This window comes from Aptenodytes forsteri, unplaced genomic scaffold, assembly GCF_000699145.1.
Source record: "Aptenodytes forsteri isolate BGI_AS27 unplaced genomic scaffold, ASM69914v1 Scaffold83, whole genome shotgun sequence".
Taxonomy (NCBI): domain Eukaryota; kingdom Metazoa; phylum Chordata; class Aves; order Sphenisciformes; family Spheniscidae; genus Aptenodytes; species Aptenodytes forsteri.
Genome location: NW_008795371.1, coordinates 6,167,696 through 6,178,635, shown reverse-complemented (window position 1 = coordinate 6,178,635; position 10,940 = coordinate 6,167,696). Strand labels below are relative to the sequence as shown.

Genomic DNA, 10,940 nt, shown 5'->3' with positions numbered 1-10,940 from the left:
CCCCCCCCCTCCCCCCCCCCGCCCTACAGTGTCTCCCGTTCGCCGGCAGCACCTTTAATTTAAACAGAAATTAATCTCCGGCCCAAATACGCCGGTTTTTCGCTCACCTGCGGCGCCCGTCGCCAGGACGCGGAGGAGGTGACGGCTGCCTGGAAAACAACGGAAGAGAAAACGGGGGATTTTCTGCAGGCTTGATGTAACCCGCACCAGGTTGTTGCATCAAAGACTAGAAAAGAACCCGAGACAAAAATAATCTTTTAAGAGCGTGCGGCTAAGATTACTGCAGCGTGTCAAGATGTTGCTGAGCACAACAAAATGAGTCCTCCTGCTTGTACCGACACACAGAAACTACTTTTCTGGCACCTTGTGTGCTGCAGCCCTGGATTTCAAAATTTTGTACCGATGTGCTATTTTTGAAGTGATGTTTAGGGATAGGCTCCAACCATACAATTTTGGCTTTGAATTCAAGGTTCCCTCAGTTCTGGACGTTTGGCTCAAGGGTTTAGATGTTATAAAGACAGAAAATTCATATGAAGTTCTGAATTTGGACTGTAAATGCTTACATATGTTCAAACCTACTGTGTTGGTTTACCTCATCCCTCTGAAAAATCTGACCAAATAGGAGAATATAAAAGCAAAAAGTACAAAATAAAACTTTTTTCCCCACATGCTTTTATTAATACGACTGTTTATAGCAGAAATGCCGCTCCTCCTACCCCCCACGTAGGAAACAGAGCGGCTGACACAAGCCAGTCTCTGCCCTTGCAGAAGCACCCATGTGCAAGCCTGCACATGCAGACACAGCTTTGCACTGCCAGGTTTGATATTTGTGAGCTGAGTCTGTCTTTTTTTTTTCTCAACAGCCAGCATACTGACTAAGGAATGTGTCAAACCCCTACCCCAGGCAGGGACTACAAGAACAACCATTGCTCATTCCTTGTATTTCTACGTAAAATGTGTTGCTAGCCACACCCATAAAGATGTTTTCTCTCTCAACAATATACAGTGGAGTAAGTGAGAGATCAAAACCCAGAACCTCAGTACTTTTTGCAGCAAGCTTGTCTGCATTCGGTTGTGAGCCCTTAAATTATGTAATGTGCTGGTAGAAATTTTTCTAAATCCTTTGACAGTTTCTGGTATATTTTAATCCTGGAAATGTTTTTCAAATAAATAACAATAATGAAGTCCATCTTCTGGCTTGTGTTAGTAATTTTGATATTCCAACTATTCTGTGCTCTCTGCCCTTGCTCGTTTTTCATGTAGGCATAATTCTTAGGCTTCAGCGTTAACATCCAAGATTAATGGGTCTGTTCCTACTTCTAAGAGTATTGTTTCAGCTGCAAAATCACTGCATTGATGTACGAATAGTTCACCTCTCAGAGTTGAGGTTCATAACCATTAAAATATTTTTTACTATTTCTAATGGAAAGTTAAATTTTACAGAAACATAGTTCTTAAACATCCTGTGGCAGTTTTCATACTTTTCAGCTCATGTCATAGGTAAAACTTTGTGTAGATGTCTTTGATTTGCTGTTAATTTATAGCCCAACCTGTTTATTTCCCTCCACCATTTCTGTCCTTCTAGGACTTATCTGCATTTAATTACATATTGTGTCAATGTCAACAAATCGCAGTCAGGGAGGCGGATCTCACTGTGCAAGGCCTGATACAAACACCAAAGTAGTTTCTGCCCAATCCTACCATCGCAGCTAACAGTGCTTATCTCTGTCCTGTCCTTCTTGTTGTTACATCTCCCCCTCCTTCCCACCCTATTCCATCAAGCCTCCTCTGCTTTCTCTCCATGACCTACCTGCTGCTCGCTTGCCCTCTTGGCTGTGGCACACTTTCTTCCCCACCAGCACATTTAATTGCAATGTTCCATTTCATTATTAGCTTGTCACCACCTCTATCAAGTTACCTTTCCTAACATATCTAGCCGCAGAGCTTTCCTGCATAGCTTGTCATCAGTTTTCCACATTAAGGCCTGTCTAAAGCCATGTGCGAAAGGGCCTATGAAAAATAATTACTATAGTGCCGTATTTATTTCTGAATAAAGAGCAGCATCAGTGAATAGAGTTACTGTACAGGCAGAGACAGATTTACTGTGCGCCCAGCTCCTGCAGGCTCATTGCACAGAAATGTATCTATGTGTCAGTCAAACAAAGCCTTTCCCTTTGTGGGGACTTTAGGGATCTCTAGGCAGTGGTCTCTACATGCATATCGAGACCAACCCCAAGATCATGAAGTCAACAGAAGTCTTCCTATTAATTCCAGTTAGTGTTGGATCAGATTCTTGTTGTGCATAGTAAGTTGATTAAACAAATTAACAAGCTGCAGGTGGGCAGGCGTCATGCATGCTTAATGTGGTATTCTGCTGCCTCTCAAGTGCAGGGTGGAGACCTGTCAGCCAGATTTAGCCTCCCCAGGAGCGCGGCCAGGGAGATGCGCAGGATTTCTATCGACTAGCAACCACAGAACCATTTTTCTCCATGTTGCAACCCCAAATTTCTAGCTTGTGGCACTAAAGTAATTTTCAAAGTATGGTTTAGCCTATTTTAAGTGCATTTTACACATGGGTAAACTCAAGCAAGGCAGAGGACAAGTGGCAGATGGTCAGTGACAGAGCCAGGAATGGAATGGAGAACTTCCCTGTCCCAGGACATGGTTTTAACAGACTTTGTCCCAGGGTTGTGAGATTTGACTACTTATAATTCATGAGGCTTCAGCAGTGCTCAAGAAAGAAAAAAAAAAGTTAAAAAAAAAAGAAGCAGCTATTACTAGTCACAGTAGTTCCTGGCAGAGACTGGCTTCCACAGGCAAAACTATTTCAAAACTATTTCAGTTTCTTAAGTACGCAATTTGGGGCTTAATCTGTTCACTTTCTTACCAATTTTATTCCTTTTGAACTCACTTGGCTGTGCTATGTGCACTGCTCATTTACGTCTACAGAGGGGAAGAATGAGTCTCCAAAAGAACCCAACAGAACATCTTTCAAATAGACACGACATGTCTGTAACCTTGGTAAAAATAACTATAAAGATAATGATAATGGATAATTATAAACCATGTAACTGGCAAAACAACAGTCTGCATTTCAGAGGATGAATTGCCTTACCCTGTCCAGTAAGCCACTTTACGGTGCCGTAATGGATCTACATCCAGAAGGTTATGCAATGAAATGGAGCCTTTGGCAAGCTGGAATCACACTGAAAATGAAGCAACATCTTCCTGGGTTTTTTTATATATGCATATTTGAAAATAGGGAACTTATCCCTTTTGACATAAAGAGACCGTCCCTGCTTGGAATGATTAAATTCTAGGACAGATTATGAAATAATAAAGTATTTAAATATTATGATGCAGTGGTACAACAGTGCAGCTACCCTTCCTTTTACTGCTTCAGGTATAGTATTTCTGAAAAGCTTTCTGCACTCCAGGGAAACTACTTATTATAAATTATAAAAGAGGCAATAGAATAGCATGCATATGTGCAAAAAAAAAAAAAAAAAGGTTTCAGACCCTTCTCTAGATAAAGAACTTACTGAAGCAGCTAAAAATATGGGGAAATGAAGCAAACACAGGGCCTGATGCAAAGGCCACTGATCTCAGCAGAAGCATTGCAGGGGGGTTCATTAGGCGTCAGAGTCATGTATGTCATGAATTACAATTCACAAAATGCGAATAAAGAATTTTATTGTATATGAGTAAGGATAAAGTCTAATTGCAGTATCTAGGCATTCCACTTGGATAAAATGAGCAGATTTTCCTCCAGCAGGTAGTCTTTCTCAGCAAGGATTTATTGCCAATATTTATGTGAGAGTTTGTAGTCCCAGAAGCACAGAACTGCTGGGAAACAAAAAGGAAAGAAAATGTATCCAAAGAGGAGACCCAAATGTTTCCAAATCATTTCTATAAATAAAAATCTGATGCAAACTCATTACCATGTCACTTTTCAGTGCTGATTTGCTTCCTCAGAATTTCAGAATGTGCATGTGAGAATTTAGACTGTGCATCATAAAGTTTCCCTCAGCAAATGCTAAAACTATTCACAAGGCATTTCAGCATTGCAGCAACTATCAAATGTCGAATAAGAGACCCACTGGATCGCCATTGGTATTAATCGGTGAGAAACAGTTAAAATTGTGCTTTGCTGTGTTGCTGCGGGTAGGGGTATCAAGCAAGTGATTCCACACCTCTTCTGCTGTTGTTAGTGGGAAAATAAGTATGTACAGCTGGAGCATATTTCTGGAATGGCTCTTCCCGTAGACACTGGAAGCTCCGAAACAAATATTTGCAGCAGATTTTTTGAGAACAGAACAGCGGAAGGGGTGCTTGAGGATGATCCAAGTCCTAATGCATGTACCAAAACCAACTTGTTGTCTGTTCCAGCACTAACTCGTTTTAATTATTGCTCTCATCAGTAAAGCAAGATAACAAAAGCTTCTCTTTGTGGAGTAATATCAGGAAGAAAATTATGCATGCAGATTCGCCAGCAAAACTAACAGTCTCGGGCTGTAAATGTACACACTGATACTGCTGTTTTGTTGCTATTTTCAGCAGCCCCTGTACCCTCAGGGGTGAGAGTAAGGACTTAACTGTTATCACTGCTGTTCGTGCATAAGCCTTAAAGGTTCGATTTGGACTCATGCTCTTTGGCCCATCTGGAGGTGATTTCTGTAAATAGCAGTTTTTTCTCTGAATCAGTCCAATTCATCATCCAGAGTCACACCATGTGATACTGTGGTGCTGTGGGTATCTTCTCTCACATCAGATATAAAACCGCTTTCCTTCACTAAAGATCTCAGTTCCTCAGTTTTTGCACTTTTATTTATCTTCAAATCATGCCTTGGCCAAGTAATTACATTCCATGCCTCTAAACATTCCCCACAGTTTTATCTCGCTAAGACACTTACTTCAGGCTCTAAACTCTTGTGTAGTCCTGCTGTTTAAAGTTTTTGTATTTTGTTCTAGAGATCACTTATATTATGATGGGTTAAGTGAAGTATATCTATCAGTTAACCACTTATCAGGAGTACTATTAGGCTTAATTAATGTTTGTAGAACACTACTGAGATTCTCAAGAGAAGCAGCTATAGAAGTGCAAAGGATTATAATTAATTTAAAACTATCTCATTTTTGAGTAAATGGCTAACAACACTTAAACTGAGGTTCTCCAAGTAAAACTGATTTATTTCATTCTTAGACAAAAACATTCTGAAATCTGGGTTTCCATTTACTGCTACCACTGTATGATGCATTTTGATTTTTATTGTCCTTTGATATCCTTTGATACATCCAGGTACATAACATAGTTTGCTTTAGTTCAGGAAACGCTGTCCAACATATGTAAGTCAGGTTAAAATAAAACAAACCACCAAAATAACTAAATTAATAAACTCAAAGACAAGCCACATCACCATTTGCTTTTAATATATTAAGTATTTGAACCATAAAGCCTGTAATTAATATTATGGGAAAATTTCCATATTTATTTATAAGACATCTCATTTACATAAATAGTCATTATCGGGAAATAAAACCAGGTCATTAAAATTCAGAAAACTGCCAAGTCAGATTGAGATCAGTCAAGATGTACCAAAGCGATTTGCTCGACTCCCTGTTTGAAACTCTTCTGAGAGAAAAATCTCTGCTCCCAAACAAGCTTAAACAGGACACCGCTTTGGAAATACAAGCAGTGCTTCATCCACATGACATCACCAAACAGAACAGTTATTTTGTACGGTGAGAAAACATTGGGTCACTCTTCTCACTAACTGTCATGGAGGGTTTCCAAGAAAATGTATCTGACACATCTGCACTGAAAATTTGACCCAGATTATAGCTGATGTTCTCATAACACAGCTTTTCTGCCTTTCTGAAACTCTACAGCATTTCAAAATACTTTTCAAAATACTTCTTTCTTCCAAAACACTTTCAATGCTTACAGTACTTGCAATACTTTCAAAATTTTGCATCTAATCAGGAAACACATTATGTAGAAAAGAAAAAGAAGAAAAAAATGGCATTTCAGTGTTTCTATTTGCAAGCTAGATTCATCACTCCTCAACTATTAGCTAGAGAGTCACAGGTATTTAAAAATATGTCCTGATTGACTGAAAGAATGCATCTCAGGCCCTGCTGTCAGTGCTTTTGTCACTCAAGATCCAGAACGTTCGTTATTAGAATTTTTTCTAGGTAGAAGTAAAACCACTGATTTTTAAAGCTACAGCTACAGAACATATTAAAAAAAATACTGCAATTGCCCTGTTAAGTCAGACCTGTGTCTATCCTTTTTCAGCGTAAGATACTTCTTTGAAGTGTAAGTGTAGGCCCACCAGAGTAAGGCAATACACTACAATCTACCCTGTTTGGACAATTTTCTTACTAATTCCTAGAGAGTGGAGGTTGGCTCAAGTACTGAGTCATGAGGATTTCATCTCAATATAGATATTTTTAGTATCTGTTATTTTATCTCGGGTACTTTTTAAATCTGTATCACTGCCCAACTCCTAATTATCTGAAATTCTTTTCTTCTGTAACTGCTTTGGAATGTTCCCTTATTATTACAAATACTGGCCTTATTATATTGGGTCCTAATTATACTCGTCTATCAATTCGGTTAGGTAAGAGTGTACTTGTTCAAAATGTGAGCAACTGCTGAGAAACAGAGGCAAAACAAAGTAACAACATTAAATCTCACCGGTGAGTCACTGTGAATACAGGTCAGACCAAGCTTCTGCCCTTTTCTGAGCTCTCTGAGGATTTGGTCCAGCTTACCTGAAGGAGCCCCTAACCTCAACAGACCCCTTGTGCAGTCAGAACACAAACTTCTGTTTCTATTCCTTTGCCATAATAGCAGCGCCACTTCAACACGGAAGTTTAGAGGAGATGAGCACTTTCTTTGCAACTGGTCCACAACCTGCAGCTGACAAAGGAGATGAGAGTGAACACAAACCAAAGCACCTTGAGAATAAAATACAAACCCTATTTGTTTAATGCAAGCTGCCCCAAATCACACCATGGACCCGCCCCTTCTCATCAGCGTAAGTCTCAAAATCAATGTGCTAACAGCAGAAGAGGGAGAGTAACATATCCGATCTGATTCATACCTGAGGCAGGCCCTCTGCTGCAACAGTAAGGAGCTCTATATAACGAGGAAGGCGGAGAGAACTGTGGATTAATTAAACTACTTGATAACCTCCTTGAAAAAGTATGACCAAATGTTGATGCAATGGAAGTAATTCACGCAACCAAGTTTGAATTTGACTCACAATGACAGTACAAAACTCTCTTAATATACAGCAATTTTTTAAAATCACACTCTGAGTCTTAATACAAAAAAGAATACTTCCAGTATAAATAATGAGATTGGAGGAAATGTCCTTGGCAAGTCAACTTGTTCCATGCTGCTGATGGTTCCTGTTAGTGACAAGGATTTTTTTCAAGAAGGAAACAATGGAAAACAGATGCAAAAGCATTTACCAGAAGGCCAGGGAATGGCAACTTTTCCAAAATGTCAAGTGTGCAGAGTCAATTTAAAAGAGAATTAATTATTTAAACTGAATTAATTTGACTACAATGAAGCCCTGTTAAACCATCTCATCCATCCTGCTTCCTACTGTGCTACCCCTCACAGACTAAGTCTAAATACTGACCTCTATTTTCAAATACTTCAGCTGAAAAATCCCTTACTCAGTCATAGTACCAATATGTTGCCTTTTTAATATATTTACTGCATCCCTTCCAGGAATTCACCCAAAGAATTGTGCTCACCTCCTCCACGTTCCCAACTCACATGAGTTTAATCCCTGGGTCCCCTTTTTTCCCCTTTTCCTCTTTCAGCTTCGTACTTCTTGTGGTGTTTTCCCAGATGTTTCAGGCAATTTCCATCACTGCATTCATCAGTTCCATCTTTTGCCTGCAAATCTGTCCTTTGCATAAAGTCCCTCATATCTTCATTTTCAACAACTTTTCTCTTTTGCTTCATGCGTTGCCTTGTTGTTGCTTGCCTTTGGGGAAAGGAAGGTGACCGAATTTTAGGTCTACAGCTTTCATATGGAAGCTCATTTTCTCAAAACAATATCCATACCTACCTCCCCAGGAACCAATCGTCCCAAAGTGCTTCATTTCCTTTGAGGACATGGGCCTTAATGTTGTAATACAACAGATTATCGCCCGTAGAAGGACTACTCAAGGAACCACTGTGCCCACTATTTGCATTTTCCAGATCAACTCAGATTTGCAATGCTATCAGCATTTTAAAAGTGGCAATAATGGTTACCTAGTGCTCTTTTTCCTCGATAGCATTATATGAAATGTGGCAAACACCACAGAGCCACTGTTGGTCTGAAACCTTTTGTTTCCCATGGGAGTATCTATAACCATGTCTACCAGTGATAGGCCAAAGCTATCACTTTTGGTTTCCAGTTTCAACATGGGCAGAGGAACCATTCCAAAACCATCTTTTTCTGTTACTGTTAAAAACTTAAAGCAAAAACATCTGTGCTAGGATTTACGTAAAGTAAATTTCTTTATTTCTTCTATTTCATGGAAGAAAAAGAACTCCTGTCTATTAAGCCATAAACCCAATTGCTCTGGGTCTTGCCTGTACTGGGAATGCATATCAACTTAAATGCAACAGTGTAAAAATCAGTCTCATTAAACTAGCTCAAAGCCCTAAAATGGAATACTGTTTTAACACTTGCATATAGTCATTCATATTGAAGTTATAATTTACAGGAGCTCATAATGAATATAAACAGGAATTAAAACAGCTGAGGTGCATCTAGATTACTCAGCAAAAAGTGTTTAGTGTAACTGATTTTTAAATTGACAGTTAAGAACTCTCTTCTGTAGCATATTCAAGGCCTTTGGGGGAATACAGTCAGTTGGGATATACCATTCTGTATTTCATGGTGTTCGTACTTTCATAGAAACAACATATAAAATGTGAACACACTGAGACTAAACTAACATCGTCACTCTGTCCATTATACAAAGGGATGTGGACTGAAGTTGATGAAGAATTTCACGACAGAAATGTAACCCAGCAGATGCTAATTCACTTTTTATTTTTTTTTTAACAAAGCCGGCAATTAACATCAAGCACGGCATGTAACTATTGTTCAGTCGGCGTAACGTAAATGTGTTGCATGGGATCCTCTCTGACAGTCCCAATCGAAAGCACAGGTCAAACTGGAAAGGATCCTATGGAAGGTCCAATGAGCAACAATTCATTAATGATATTTAAATTAATCTTTATAGAGCTGCAGTAACGTAGTATTTCTTAAATTATTTTGTACACTGTCATTTTCTTGTTGTGCAAGGGGAATAAGTACGGTGCATATGGAAAAATTTGAGGGAGTTCTTAGAAACCATAATATTTTGCTTGATCATTCATAACCAAATACGTAAAGAACTATTCATCGTATCGCTATTGCACAGCTTGTATTAGATCTCCATAGTTACACTTGGCATAACAAGCACAAAACCGAAGTGTCTTTGCAGGGCTGATAAGCAGACAGGAAGCAAGCGAACATCTGCTACAACTTTAGATGGTTTTGCCTTCAGCAACCGCTGAAAAACTTCAGGCTCTGCATTCCACGTACTGCTTGCTTGGCCTTTGACACTAGCAGCTGTTGAACAGGAGATGTAAAATTTCATACCTACAGAAAACGAGGTACATTATTTTCTAAAGGAGTATTGGGATATTTAATGGGATTTTTTATTTCCATTTTCTGATCACCAGAAACACTGGATAGCAGACACTGCAGATGGAGTTATCTCCTGAAGGTCAACCACTTCCTATTTTACAATTATTTTTTTCTAATGTTCTGTTTTCCTTTCCAAAATGGCTTTGTTTTGTTTTGCTTTGTTCTGTTTTAAACACCAAAAACAATTGCACCATATACTGAATAGTAATTATAATCATCATAATCATTGTAAGGAAACCATGTGCTTCCCTGAATCAGGGCTGGGGCTTCCAGTCCGGGCAATCTGTCTTCTTGCAGCATAACAGCACTTCTATAGTATGGACAGCCAAGGAACAGAGTTATACAGAATAAATATCGAACAATTTAGAGCAAACTATTTCTTTGTTTAAAGAAAGAGCTGTTGAACGTGATGTTTTAAAAATGAGCTCAGCCATACAGTGCAGATTCTCTGCTTGTGTATGCGGAGGAAATCTCTGCTCCAGCTAGTTCAGCAGTTCTCCACCTACATCGTATTTTTATTTGCATGGAAAACTACTAACAGAGAACAACTGACAGCAGCATATTTCTTAGAGTATTGAGGCCCACGTACTGTAAATATGTCTTTATGTACTTCCTTGGAGATTGTAAGTTTGCCTAGGAAATTACAACAGTTGTGGTGAAATCGAATTTAGTTGTATATGGTAGATCCTTTGGGTCTGACACAATGAAATGAAAATGGGTTTCAGAGTAACGACGAGAAAGATGAAGACACTACTCCAGAGTTATGTAAGCGTAACTGAGAAGAGAATTTTGCCCAGAAATAGTGTTCTGTGATTTGGAGTTGTATGCAGTTTTTTATACATTCTATTCTTAAACTGCAGATGGATGCTGTTTTGCCAGAAAATAAATGAAATACAAAGATGACTTCAAACATTTGCAGGAGCCATGCTGACACTCAAAATAAAGAAACATCAAGTAACTTTCCTAGTGAGATCATAAAAGCAGAGACACAGTGATCAAAGCAAGAAAATTCAAGACTCTTACTCCATCCCTAATACAAGATGCTTTCTCTTTCTAGGACCAGGAGCTTACCTGGCACAGAGATGTTCCAATAGTCTACAAATACAGTATATGAGGTGGATACTTTGACAGTATTTAGTTAGTTAAATATGGGAATATCCACAAAGACAGTAGATTTTAAGCCTTGAGACTGGCAAATGACTGACTCAGGTTATTATTGAATAATAA

The 10,940-nt window shown here is 38.9% G+C and overlaps 1 protein-coding gene across 1 annotated transcript in view; it reads right to left on the bottom strand.

Moving 5' to 3' along the window:
* The window catches only part of DENND4A (DENN domain containing 4A), a 60,011-nt gene extending 59,798 nt beyond the window's left edge, over window positions 1-213 (bottom strand). Inside the window, exon 1 of the mRNA XM_009280418.2 lies at window positions 108-213. The gene's annotated coding sequence lies outside the window, so the exon portion shown is untranslated. The remainder of the gene's footprint in view (window positions 1-107) is intronic.
* Between the last annotated feature and the right edge of the window lie 10,727 nt (window positions 214-10,940).